Genomic DNA, 14486 nt, shown 5'->3' with positions numbered 1-14486 from the left:
ACACAATAAACATTTTTAAATATAGAATCTGATATCTACAACACACAGTAACTGTAAGTATCAAATTTCCATTTCTTAGTACATGATAATTATTCAGGATACTTTTACATTGAAACATATTATTAAATAGCATATTTATGTATATGGAAGGCACTGATAAGCAGATTGCTTCCAAATGGTCACATGGAACTTTCATAATCACTTTGTTGGAACCTGTTTAATGTTTTCATCTTTGTAGTGATTAAAATTCCAGAATTACATGAATACTGGACCAATCACAAATAATCTAGATGTGCTATGCATAAATCTCATTTGATGCAATATTAAGTGCAGTAATAATGATTTACAAGTGTTATTATCTTCTGAAAGCATTACTGCATTATATAACATATAAATAATGCTATAATGAAAAGTGAAAAACCAGCAATATTTTAAACATGCTAAACGTTTTCTAACATTTAGTTCTATCTATGGGTTGGTTGCATAATGGTTCATAAAAAGAATACTTCAGTGATACACAAATGCAAGGTAACAAGTTTCCAGAAAATGTCAAAACTGGGCCTACACATATACAGTTGACAGCTATCAGACATATTACTAATTCACTTCAAATTGTCACATTCTGTAAGTAATGTCTCAACACCTGCTTTATCTGTTTTTAACCTGTGGTATATTCTTAACTGCACACTTTAACAATAAAGTGAGCATGGACTGGAAGATTACTCAAGTACTTAACAGGTAGTCTACATTCTAGTTTAACATGTTATAGATATATCATGTTTGAGTTTCTACTCAACTTTCTGGCCTGTTATGCAACCACATAAAACATTGGTTCGACACGCTGCGACAGTAGCATGTTATGTTAACCATCTGAAAACGATTATGGATTGAAATAAATTACCAATAGTTTAATTATTAGGGTTTAGTTACAAATACAGGCATAAGTACAAAATGTATTTGATGGCCATAACAAAGTTGTTATATACAAATTCATAAGTACCAAACTCTTAATCAACATTGAAAACATTTAAAAATATGTTAAGAGTACATAATCACAAAACAAGGGCTTCATCAATAGTATCAATACATAGCTGAGCTTCATACTTTTATAGTTCAGCTAAGAAGTCCAAATTCTGGAGTTCATACATTCAACTAATAACTAAATATGAAACAACCTAGTAACTACAACTATACATTACACAGACATATGTTCATAATTAGAGTAACAGTAACAAGATCATAAAATTAACCATCCAATAAACAATAATTCTGGTGCTATGATACAAAACAAAATTGTTTAATATAATTCCTGTATTCATATTACAACTTAAACAAGGTTGCAAAAAATACTAGAAATTTTTCAATACACGAGTTTTTTCCAAAATTCATAGGAAGCATTTATAATTCCCCACGAGACAAAAGCACGTGTGTAATTTACATGCACACCATAAAATAACTTTCTTAAACTGCAGTCTCTTTCATAATAGGTTAGAGCAAAAGCCTCACTGAAACTCAGAAATCGGGTCCCACACTGAACCTGCATCTTAGCTTTGATGACATTAACGGGATAAAAGATTGTACTGATTAATGCTCCAACTACAGCTCCACTAATAAAATCTTTCAAGATGCGTCCAAAACATGTCTGACTCGGTGGCAGTTTTCTTTAATTTTCCCCCTAAATTCAAAAAATAACATATTGCTAATTCCATTTCTTATCAGAATAGGGGTTAACCCTCGAAAATACTCCTTCACCCCAAACTTCTTGATTTCCCACAAAGCATGGAAGGTGTTATGAAAGCGATTGTGATACTGGCGGTCTTGAAGCAGTGTTTGGATCCTTTCGAATGGCATCAGCAGAGCTTCTGTTGTACCAGCCAGTACAGCTGAAATACTTAAACAAACAAAGGGAGAAACAGAGGGCACATTATTCCTGATGTACCGACTGTACTCGTTGTATGTTCCAAACATGATGGAGACCGAAACTGTTTTCTGAATGAGAGGAGGAAGACATCCCCGGTACAAGTAATACAGACCGTCCAGTTTTAGCTGCTGTACGGCTGCATACGTGTGAACTCCATCGAGCATCTGCCTGAAGATGATTTTGTTGATTGGAAATGTGAGAGAGATGTTAATGAATGCTGCACCCCACCCGCAGAAAAACTCCTTGAAGTCTTCATGGTGGCTACCACTTGAATGTAGACTCTGCGGAAAGGACAAGTGATGTCCACAAAGGTCACTTGTTACATGGGTCTGTGCTGTAGCTGCCATGTCAAGTTTGCTGAATAAAATAATTCTAAATTGTGCACTTATTCAGCCAGTGCATCCAAAGCTGACAGAAAAAAAAAAAAGGAAAATATATTAAACAGGAGTTCAAAAAAAAATGTCTGGTATTATAAATGTTATTTAGCACCATACATATATAACATGCTAAACATAAAAAAAAACATTCCTTTCTTAGTTATCTTTAACCATTTCTCAAAACTCCTAAATTTACTTCATTTTAAATTCAGTACAACATATGGACAATAAATGACATTTGGTCCTTCAAGTCTGCCTTCAAATATAAAATTAAAACTACCATTTAGTTTTCCATGAATCATTGACTCCCCTTCTTAAATACTCATAAAATACCAGTCTTCAATATCACTCACAGCAATTCATTTAATAAATCAATAATCTTGTTAAAAAAAAAAAATGTCTTAACTGAAGTTTAGCCTATTTTGTCCAAGTCTTAATGTTAATATTTTCCTAAATTTAAGATGTATTTCAAATGGTACTTACTTCTGCTGAAACTTTTCTTACCAAAGTTGAAATTCTGGCAGTTGAGTAAGAGCTATAAGTGGCAGTGGAGTTAATTATGTTTTGGAAGTTAACATTTTTCTAAATTGAAAAAAAGTCAATAATACTTACTTTCATCAATACTAACAGCTATTACTAAACTACCAGGGTTTCAACTTTAGAGAAAAAGTGGCATCAGAGGTAAGTATGTTTTGGACCTTATGTCCTCATTAGCATTGGAATGATATTTGTTATAGGTTTGCTGAAGATCTTCAAACAAAAGCAGAACTCCAGTATATGATAGGAACCATATCAGACCAAGAGGAATTTTCATGCCCTCAATCCCACTGATACCAATGATCTTGTGTTCTCTTGTATATACTACCTTCAGAATACAGCACAAATAAATCATAGTCAGTTCTCCACAGACAACCTTGTAAACTTCAGTAAAATTGCCTCTTATCTTGTATTTTCTCTTAAGAAAACACAAGATATCAATGTATCCCAAGAATCATCTTAGTTCATGTAATCTTCCTTAAAACACCCTCCATTAAAGAAATATCCTTTCTTAGAGAAGGAAATCAAAACTACACTGTATTTCAAATGTCCAAGTGAATATGGAATATGTTTCCAACCTACTTAATACACAGTTTATGCTTTATATGTATTTAAACTAAGTTGGTATATCAGTCTGTTTGTAGTTACATACAAAGCTACACAATGGGCTATCTGTGCTCTACCCACCACAGGTATCAAAACCCACTTTCTAGTAAGTCCACAGACATACTTTTGTGACACTTAAATGCACATCAGCCTTATGAGAAAACTAAACATATACAACACAACATATAAAATTTAAGTAACCTTTCATTTTAATGTGTAATATTTATATGTTCCATCACTCAGTACTGAAAACAACAGACAATACACAAAGCAGCAAGGTTTTGATCTCATATTCCAACAAATTATTTTAAAAAACAAAACAAGGAAAACAAACATGAACTTTAAAGCATTAAGATAAACCAAAAAGTCTTAAAAATTGTCACTATGCCACAACTAAAATATTTAGTTTTCTTTTCTAAAACAACCAGACTATTACTATAAGATTATGTACCTAATTCAAAACACTTCATAGAACCTTGAAGAATTATCTACTGTAGTAGATGGGAAGAATAAGAGATAACTCTGAATAAATACAGATAAAATATTCTATCATTTTATTTTCCGATATAATTAATCACGCCATTCTAAAGATAGTAATGGTACATCATTATAACTCTACTGAGAAAGCTGACTGAAAGCCTAAATAGTAAAAAAATGTACAAAAACGGTGAATTATTTGTTTTTATCTTTATAAACTCCCTAATTCAGTGATAAGCTATTAAAGAGGGTGTACAAGAGTGCTACTGATGAAATCTTCCTTCAAGATTTTCTTCTGTCATGCAGTTAGTACTCTATAGTTTCAAAAGGCCATGAGAGCATGCTCCTAAAACTAGAGGAGTAATATTCTATAATAGAAAATATTTGATGCATTAATCTAGTACAAATTTAAAAAAAGCATCGACCATTTTACAGTTACTTCTGTGTCAGTTAGGGTTTGTACTGTAGTTGCTTAAAACAGAGTAAAATCTAAACATTAAAGACAGATATAAAATTTAAAGTGAGAGACTGGACATGTTTAAATAAGAGAACTATGGTCTGTGTAAAGTTAATGCCATGAAAGACCAACACTTTTTATAAACTAAAAATAATTATATACAAATTAATTCTGTAAGTGTGGGTGATTAATGTCATTAAGAGAACTCTAACAATCAAAGTTCTAGCCATATATGCTGGCCCAAAGAGTGAAATACATAAGGTATGAGGGCAGCCTATATCAAGAAAAACAGACAGCTTGAATGCCAATCTTGTAACCAACTTACCAGGTTAGCACTGTGATAGATTTAGTTAAAATTATATCTTCAAGCAAGTGGTTAGGACTTGGTCCAATTGCACAAACTTATGAGGGTGTTGCTATTCAAGCATGACTTGACCAATAATTTGTCATTTGTTGGTTGACAAAGGAAATGGAGGTGAGAAAAAATATTTCCTGTGAAGGTTGTAGAGAGTTAAGCCTACATGAATGTTGTAGTTCTCAAGTGAAGCTTATGAGTTTGTAATGAAAGAAAAGAAACTGAACAATTAAGATTTCTTGAAAACAGTATGATCTTTAAGTAATTTGTGTTTCTCACAATAAACATTATTTTGGCAACTGTTAAAATGTCATTATCTCAGGCAGTATACCAGACGTCAAACTTGTAAACTAATAATGGTGTATGCATGAGTAATCAAGCTCCACTGATAGTGAATTCTAGTAAATGAAAGGATCAGCATAACACATGACATGCTCTAAATTCATAGTAAAAACAATAACCACAATTGTTGGAGAGAAATTCCTTGAACCAAACACAAGCAGGCTCAGCCCACTGTACCAACCTGGTACTGTAGAAGTAATACTACAATTCTGAAGTTATTATGTGTATATATACACAAAACATAGCAAGCTTTTAGTAAAACTTTCAAATATGTTGTACATAAAAATTATGAGTGTAAATAAAAGGAATCTATGCTTAAGATACATCTGTAAATTAACTATGTCAGTCTGACCTAAAGTGTTAGAAGTCAGAGTTGAAGAAATGTTCATGTGAAGAATATTTGTTTGCATATCATATCTGCATAACCTCCAAAATGCATACCTACAGTTTCTTTCAGTATCCCTGTGTATTGTATCTATTACTTATTCTCTCCTACCATGAAGTGTCATTAAATCAGAAATACAGGACAAAATAAACAGTCGATAATTGACAACAAACAATACCACACTAAAATGTCATGGTTACACACTTTGAACCCCACCTGTGTACACAGAATTAACATTTTGACCAACCAGTAAGAAAATGTATGGAATATTTGCACTCAGTTCACCTGATCAAATTTGCATAAACACAAGAAGAGCCCTAAAAAGTTAGTCCTAAGGGTTGGACCCACAGTTGACACAGTTCAACATTACAGGACAGAAAGCATAAAAAACAACATGAAAACAAAAGAAAAGAAGCTTCACAGATCAAAGTTTGGAAGAACGGAATATTTAAGAACCTTCATCAGAAATGGACATCATTCTTAAAGGTAAGTTCAAAGCAATGGTCAGCAAAATGAACACTTAACTCTAAGAAACGATACATAAAGTGCAACTAAATTAAACCTAAACTAAACGTCTTAAGACACAAAGGTTTTCTTCAAAAAACAACAGATAATAAAAAATGGACAGAAACACATCCATGAGTAAACATGGAAAACTGTTGGTTAATTAAATTGTTTTATATATATAATGCACCTCAAGTATTTACAGTACTGTTATGATAATCAAATATTGTTTCCATGGTTAGCAACCTATATGGTCACTAAGTATAATAGCTAATATTTCAAACTTAATTATATACAAGTTATTAAACAAATCTGATCATATGTTTTGACTATCAATCTGCTTCTATCTTAAGGGAAGTCCTATAAAGTGGTAGCTGGAATTTAGTCTAAGGCCCAGGATTGGATTTCATCAGTTTCCACCAAAATCACAATCCTTCTCAGCACTAACATGAAGTTAACAGCAAATATTTAGGACAAAAGGTAATAAGTAATTAGTACCTAGTTATAAAGCAATGACTAATTTATAATTAAACTTAGGTAATTACATATGTTACTAAAAATGATAATGGTTGTACTGTACTTGCAACAGTACATTATAACAAGCTTGGGTGTCAATATTCTACTGACTGAACCTTGAAATCATGACCCTTGGGGCATAACTTGGGGCAGATTTCCAAGATCAATAAACTGCCATCTAAGTTTCAAGATTTTATATGAATGGAAAAATAGTGGTTGTATCACTTCTATAAATAACAAATATCTCTTTGTGGAATGATGACAGACTGTAATGATGTGTCTATGATGAAAAATACTACCATCAAAGCAAGTTAAATCTCCTACCCACCCCCATATAAAACATCAAAAAAGGGAAACTATAAACACTAGTTTCTAAACTGTAAGTCAATTAACTATCATACCAGATCATTAGCAAATGCTATTCAAATAAAGTTGGAATGCAAAAAAACAGAAAAGTATTTATTACGACTTAAGATACAAATGGCTAAAAAATCACAAAAAACAAAAATTCAGCACAGAAAAATACAGTTATTTTACAAAAATGATCACAATATTTAAGGAAACTTTTACCAAGAATTGCTAAGCTAAAAACTCTAACAATGAGATGTCCAAAAGTGAATAACTTAAAAGATAACTCCCTAGGTTACAAACCATCATTACCATATGCAGTAATAGATGAGCCAAACTAAGCTAAGACTCAAACAATTTGGTTACCAGAAATAACCTAGCATAACATATAAAAACTGAAAGACAATAAACCCAAAACAGTTTTTCTCACAATCTAAAATTCCCATCACAATTAACTAAATAAAAAATACAAAGAAACAAACTGTATAGTTTACCATGTAACTACACAAATGTATGTTGCTGTGTAATGTTAAAAAAAAAGTGGCTTCTTTCAATTATGTTCCACAGAAGTTAATATAACCATCTTGATACCAGTGTTCATAAGTGGTTGCAAAATATTTTATTTTCAGCCAAGGAAATGACTTCCTAATAGAATAAATCTTGTCTACAAAGGCAAAAAAAATGTGATATACACACACACATAGTGCCTCTACCACAAGAGGGCAGAAATGCTAACTTCATTCAAGAGGCAAGTTTTATCTCACTTAGCCGAAAATGGTAGTACCTTATTTTTATCTTTTTCGTATTATTCTTATTTTAAATTGGGAGAGCAGTCACCTTCCCACAACTGTCTGCAGGCAGTGAAAGGTGATATAGATGTGGGATGTTGTGGGCTTGAGCATCTACATCTTGCTCTCCTCATTTCTAGTCTAATTGTGTCTATTTCTTGTATGAAACTAGCAAATTGAAGGTTAAGACTGATAGACAGTGTATCCCCACCACAATATGGGTCCTACTTCTTCAGTCACCTCCAAATCCTAGGATACATTTTATTATCTCATATTGTAGTTTGTACCCTAGGATCTCTTTTTTTTTTTTAAATGCAGCATATTTTTTTTTTAATTTTAATGTACTTTGTTTTGGCTTAAAAATATATATACATATATAAACACACACACAAATTAAATGCTTGAATCATTTAAAGACAGGGAAATTTACATACATATTATTATTCCATATCTGAAAAAAACTTGGAATTCCTGGTATAATAAAAATACAAAATCACGAAATTCCAAAATATATGATGTTATAAACTGACAATTTAATAAATAACAACGAAAATACTTCATAAAATTAAGCACAACACATATTACAGTACTGTCTCTCTTACAATATGAATATATATATTTTTTGGGATTATTTCCGCTACTCATTTTTATACCAAGTATTTAAGTGTCGCAAAATAAAAACATTATACCATGACTAACAAGGGTGCTTGAACCAGTCTTACTTACATTGAAACACACATACATAAACATGCATATTAATGTACCTACACATCAGAAAGAAATGGATAAGTGAATTTGAATTAAATAATTCATAATAGTCAGTGTTAACTACCTTGTAAACTTTATATACCCATACGCTAAAAGTAAAACAGTACATAATATAGTGATAATAATAAATTTTATATAAAGACAAGCTGTCATGTTTTTGTTAGATACAGCAAACATTTTTCTGTAATACCTTTGCATCTCAAACAATAGAAGATAGCAATTTAAGAACCGTATATTTAACAACAATTAAAATAAATATGAGAAATAAAAGAACCAGTACAATAGAATTAGTTAGTTACAATTTATAGAATAGTGTTGGCAATATTGCCTTCTTACAATTTTGTTACAAAAAGTAAAACACCTCTGTTCTAACTAAAATACTAGCATCAGATACTATACCTAAATGCTAAATAAACTATATGCTTTAGGTTTAAAGTGAATATACTTACTTAAAATAGAACTGAATGCATTCATAACAACGCAACCGCCTTCTCCTCTTCAACACAACCTTATTCGATTGCATCCCAACACTCTTCTCGTTATCCTTTTTCTTGCTTTTCGGTCATGTACTGAAATAGCAGCGCACTCTAGTAGCATTTTGTCTTTAATACAGTTAAATTATTCCGATGAATCCACCGCTCTGCTTGTGTTACCACCAAAGTTATGAATCCACTTTTAATAAACGAAATTCATCTTGTTTAATTTTTTAAGTCACTTTAAACGTTTGAGAATTGCAGGATGCAGATTTTTGAACTTGTTTTATTCTGAACCCGTTTATTTGGACATTTATTATGATAGCTGACTTCAACACAGAGGAAAATGTTTGTAGGAATGGTTTCGGTGATTGACTGGGTGAACGAATATCTCATATATTATAATTTTAGAATCATCCTATCCCTAATGCAACTTAAAATACACACCCACAATTGTGAACTTTTAGCCACGCCATCGTGATATATTCTATATTCTCACAAAGTCACGCAACTTGCCATTTTGAAGGTAAATCTAAAATAGCAATTTTGAAATTCAATGCTGTTCGTTTTAGGCTTATTTCGAATGGCGGTACCACTTGTTTAACTCGCGATCCTTGGAAACGCTGGTTGCACCCACCACGATGGTTCAACAGTAAGTTTGAGAACTTATAATGTTAAAAGATCGATACCAACAAGGAGAAGAGCACAGGTACCTAATTTGTAGCTTTTACTTAGCAACATGCAAACAGATTGTATTAGTTGTCTCTTTCTTGTTGTTGGTACTCATAGAAAACTCTAGCAAAGTCAAAGAAATCATGATACTGGGTCATTTTAAATATAATAATTAATATATATCCTTGTTTGTTTGTTTGTTTGTTTTTGAATTTCGCACAAAGCTATTCGAGGGCTATCTGTGCTAGCCGTCCCTAATGTAGCAGTGTAAGACTAGAGGGAAGGCAGCTGGTCATCACAACCCACAGCCAACTCTTGGGCTACTCTTTTACCAACGAATAGTGGGATTGACCGTCACATTAGAACGCTCCCACGGCTGAAAGGGCGAGCATGTGTGGCGCGACGGGGATGCGAACCCGCGACCCTCAGATTACGAGTCGCACGTCTTAACACGCTTAGCCATGCCGGGCCCTATAAATTCTATATGAGAAATTTAAAATTAGTCTTATTGTGCAACTCATACACTTAATCTCAGATAAACTCTTAAACCTCTATCCTTACAATACTTAGCATAAACATTTCTAAAAAAAAACATTTTTATCATATATTTCATATTTATAAATATTTGCCAATTCTAGCTTTTAAATTTCGACGTATAAAACTGAAAAATATTTGAGTATACATTTCATAAGCTGAACCCTCTTCCTTTACGTCATAAAATCAGTGATCAGCTTAGATTTTTTCAATTGTCATCGAATACCTACAGTGAAAATTTTCCAAGTTATTTTTTTTTTAGAAATGTTAAAACATGCTAAACACCACTTACCGAGTTTCAATTTTACTTTCACTTTGAATTCAATAAAATCTTGAACTCTTATTACAATTTCAAATAACTTGCATATTCTTTTAGAAATAAGCTAAGTTTTCCCCTCAACCATAATATGGTTGGTTGATTGTTATTGTCAAATATAAAGCTATCTGTGCTCCGTTCACCACAGGTATCTAAACCCGATGTTTAGTGTCGTAAGCCTGAAAATTTATTTGTTAACCACTGAATATTGGGAAGGGGAGAATAACCATAATATAAAAATAAACAAAATTCGTTGTTTGTTTTTTTTTAATTTCGCGCAAAGCTACTCGAGGGCTATCTGTGCAAGCCGTCCCTAATTTAGTAGTGTAAGACTCGAGAGAAGACAGCTAGTTATCACCACTCACCGCCAACTCTTTGGTTACTCTTTTACTAACAAATAGTGAGATTGACCGTCACATTATAACGCACCCACGGCTGAAACGGCGAGATGGTTGGTGCGAGGGGGATTCGAATCCGCGACCCTCAGATTATGAGTCGAACGCCTTAACCACCTAACCATGCCGGCCTAAATAAAATTCGATCCACTTTTCTCACCATATTATATCATATTCTGGCGTAAAACATCTAATACTGGATAATAAAAAAACTCATGGGGTCCAACAATTGTGATGAAATTCGCATTTGATCATATCTTCGACATACAATCTGTATTGAAGTAAAAGTCAAATGATACACACACAGACTAAACATCTTGCAGAGAAACGTACTAGATCAGTTAGGTGGCCCATCTTATTCGACTTTGGCCAGGTGGTTAAGGCATTCGACCCGTAATCCGATGGTCGCGGGTTCGAATCTCGCACAACCAAACATGCTTGCCCTTTCAACTGTGGAGACGTTATAATGTTACGGACAATACCACTATTTTTTCGTAAATGAGCAGCCCAGGAGTTAGCAGTGGGTGATGATGACCAGCTGCCTTCTCTCTAGTCTTACACTGTTAAATTAGGGACGGCTAGCGCAGATAGTTCTCGTATAGCTTTGCGCGCAATCCAAAAACAAACAATTACTCGACTTTTCAAAGTGCTAAGGTTTCCATCTGGTATCAAACGAACATGTTAAGAGTGTTGATTGAGTTTGTTGGAAAATTTTCAGAAATAGTTTATTGTCTTAAGTTAACTGTTGCTCTACCCAGTTACTGCTACGTTATAATTTCTACTTTTAAATCCCCTTTCTAATTCAGGTACTCGAATCAGATATCGGTGATGTTCATCCGCCATATTTACTTTCTCGTTGGACTATGCTTATTACGCTTAGTGTGTTATGTATATACACATACACACTAATGCACATCTTCAAACTTCTTGATAATGAGCTAACACCTGCCAATTTCTATCCTGGAATGCTTTGACCACTTTGGTCAGGATGCGCTCGAATGTCTGAATCTGGTGGTTTTAATATATTGGTTATTCCATTAATCCAGTTCCCAGGGTTCTGACCTGGATCTTACGTCTGGCTTCCTTCCCACCAAACAAGCTAGCTCTTTCAGCAGTGGGTGCATTATAATATAACATTCACTCCAACAATTCGTTGGTAAAAGAGTTGGCAGTGGGGTTTGATGACTAACTTGTACAGCTTTGTATTAAATTCAAAATAAACAAACAGTCTAAAGTTTTTTTCTTGACTTTGTTTTTAGCTTCAGGACCAGATTAAAAAAATTACAAACTTGTTTTTGTTGACAGGGCTCTGCCTTATTCGACGAAGGTTTCTCGATATCACTCACGTGGTTATAAGTAACTGTATTACTTTCATTCGTTTTAATTTAAATATGGCAGTACCTCTTTTGTTGGGTTACTGATGTCACAGACGTATTATAACCATCTTACAAATTACCCAGTACTCTATATTCCTTAAAAACCTGGTCACTGTATCCCATACCTTGATGTTTTGGCTTGACTTGTTTCGAATTTCGTACAAAGTTGTACCAAGGTTATCTACGCTAGCCGTCTCTAATTTAGTAGTTATATATCAGAGGGAAGACACCACTAACCGCCAACTCGTGGACTACTCTTTTAATCACGAATAGTGAGATTGACCATCATATTATAAAGCCCACACGGTTGAAAGGGCAAGCATGTTTTTTGGCGGGAATTTAAACCTGCGACCCACAAATTTCGAGTCAATCTTAATGATGATACATATGCAATTTACAGTGGTCAGATGGTTTGTGTTATTATAAATATTCTTATGGTAATTTTAACGAAATCTAAATTATGTTAAAGTTCAAATAGTTAATTCATTTTTTCTTCGACTCTACCTTTATCTACTCTATTTTTTAATCGAGTTTCACGTATCTAAATGTTTCTCTGGACGAACTGTCACACTAATTACAAGGCCACGCACTTTTAGCTCATGCATTATCGAAACATAAAAGCAGACAAAAACAAATGTATATTATGACACAATTCCAGTCATTGTTATTGGATACACTTTGCATTCTAAATATGATTGAACCCGTGTATAATCAATCTTCGAACGAGTTGTCAGTCTCCACGTGACATTTTTTAATAAAATACTTTACACAGAGTCTGAGAATAGCCTGGTTGTTTCCGTATCGGACAATAAATGTAAATGTCGTTGTTGGTGTCCCATTACTATCAAATAAATGCTTCGCGCTGAATTTTGTGTCTGTAGGTGCATCATAACTGTGGACGTAAAATTCCGTTATTCGGCGAGACTAAAACAACCCAATAGTTGGTAGTGGATGTTATTCGCTAACTTCTATCCCTCTAATCTAAAACATCAAAATTAGTGGGGTATAACTTGGCATAAAAACCCGAAGACAGGCAAACATTCTTTTACTTGAACATTGTTGAATTAATTAGTCATTTGGAGTAGGAAAAACGGTCAATTGCATTTTACAAGCCTATTTAATAACCCTTTACCTGTGTCTGTCACCAGCCATTACTAGCCTCAGTTTTATCTACTGCCTTATTGATGGACTTTGATGATACAGTCCTTGAACAATTACTAAAAACAAAAACAAAAAATAGTGTTCAATAAATATTCTCTCCGCTGGCGAGCCAGTGGCAAGTTCATGGGCATATAACACTAAAATTCGAGGTTTGATTACCTGTGATGAAAAAAACAACAGATAATTCAATGTGGATTTGCTCTCATTCAAATAGAGAAATAAATAAATAGACTCTTCTTACACGGCCATCTACTATTACAACCCTTTGAAATCGTAGGAATGTCGCTATATCTTTGTATTTATTGTCTTTAAATTAATAAGTAAAGCATTGTACAAATATAAACGAAGTCCTAAAGTATAACGTGATTTTTAAAGATAAACTAAACTCATACACGAAAAAAAATGCTTGTTTTATATGATTCAGTGTTTACTAGTAAAAATTGTAAAGAACTTTTTGTCTGAATTTCGCGCTACGTTACACGATGGATAGTTTGTAAGACTAGAGAAAAACCGACTAGTCATCAACACCCGCCGCCAACTCTCAGGTTAATTTTTTACCAACGGATAGTGTAATTAGCAGTCATATTATAGGGCCCCTATGCTGAAAGGGCGAGCATGTTGGTGTGACGGGGATTCGCATCCGCAACCCTCAGATTACGAGTCGAGTGCCCTAACCACGTAGCAATGTCGGGCCTAAAGTTAATGAAGCAGTATCCATTTTCGAAGAAATGCAATTGGGTTTCAGTCTGTTTAGCACCCTAAGAGATAGTTTCATTAAAAGCTGATCCTAAAGTAATGGGTATATACGTATTTGAGAGCCGGAGCTGTGTTATTTACTTCTATGTAAAATATCTTTCGAACGTAAATAGCATGAATTATCACTTAGATACAATAAATTTATGGCATTTTTACTTCTTAAACTGAGAACAAGGCCTTGTTCTTGTCGTTATCCAACTGTTGTAAAATTGTATTTTTTTTTTAGATTCAAATTGGGAGAGAAACAGGGAGAGACTCTTATCGTGACAAGTTTTGCTGTATATGATCTCTCTAAGATAAAAGATATTAGAAGTGTCACGTTTTCAATGAAGTTTTGTTTCTGATATTTTTTTGTTGAGTTAATTTATGGCGATTATCTGTTTGCTTAATGCTAGAAGGGCTGTGATTGCTAATTCAATATG

General features: G+C 33.4%; 1 pseudogene across 1 annotated transcript; it reads right to left on the bottom strand.

The window, feature by feature from the left end:
* Positions 1–1211: 1211 nt before the first annotated feature.
* LOC143252592 (mitochondrial nicotinamide adenine dinucleotide transporter SLC25A51-like) lies at positions 1212–8961 on the bottom strand (annotated as a pseudogene). The gene is made up of 2 exons (XR_013029055.1): positions 8831–8961; positions 1212–2329 (listed from the first exon to the last, which is right to left on the bottom strand). The product of XR_013029055.1 is annotated as a mitochondrial nicotinamide adenine dinucleotide transporter SLC25A51-like (transcript).
* Between the last annotated feature and the right edge of the window lie 5525 nt (positions 8962–14486).

Source organism: Tachypleus tridentatus, chromosome 6 (genome assembly GCF_004210375.1).
Source record: "Tachypleus tridentatus isolate NWPU-2018 chromosome 6, ASM421037v1, whole genome shotgun sequence".
In the NCBI taxonomy this organism is placed as follows: Eukaryota; Metazoa; Arthropoda; class Merostomata; order Xiphosura; family Limulidae; genus Tachypleus; species Tachypleus tridentatus.
The sequence above is the reverse complement of the archived record's forward strand: the minus strand, read 5'-3'. Positions and strand labels throughout refer to the sequence as shown.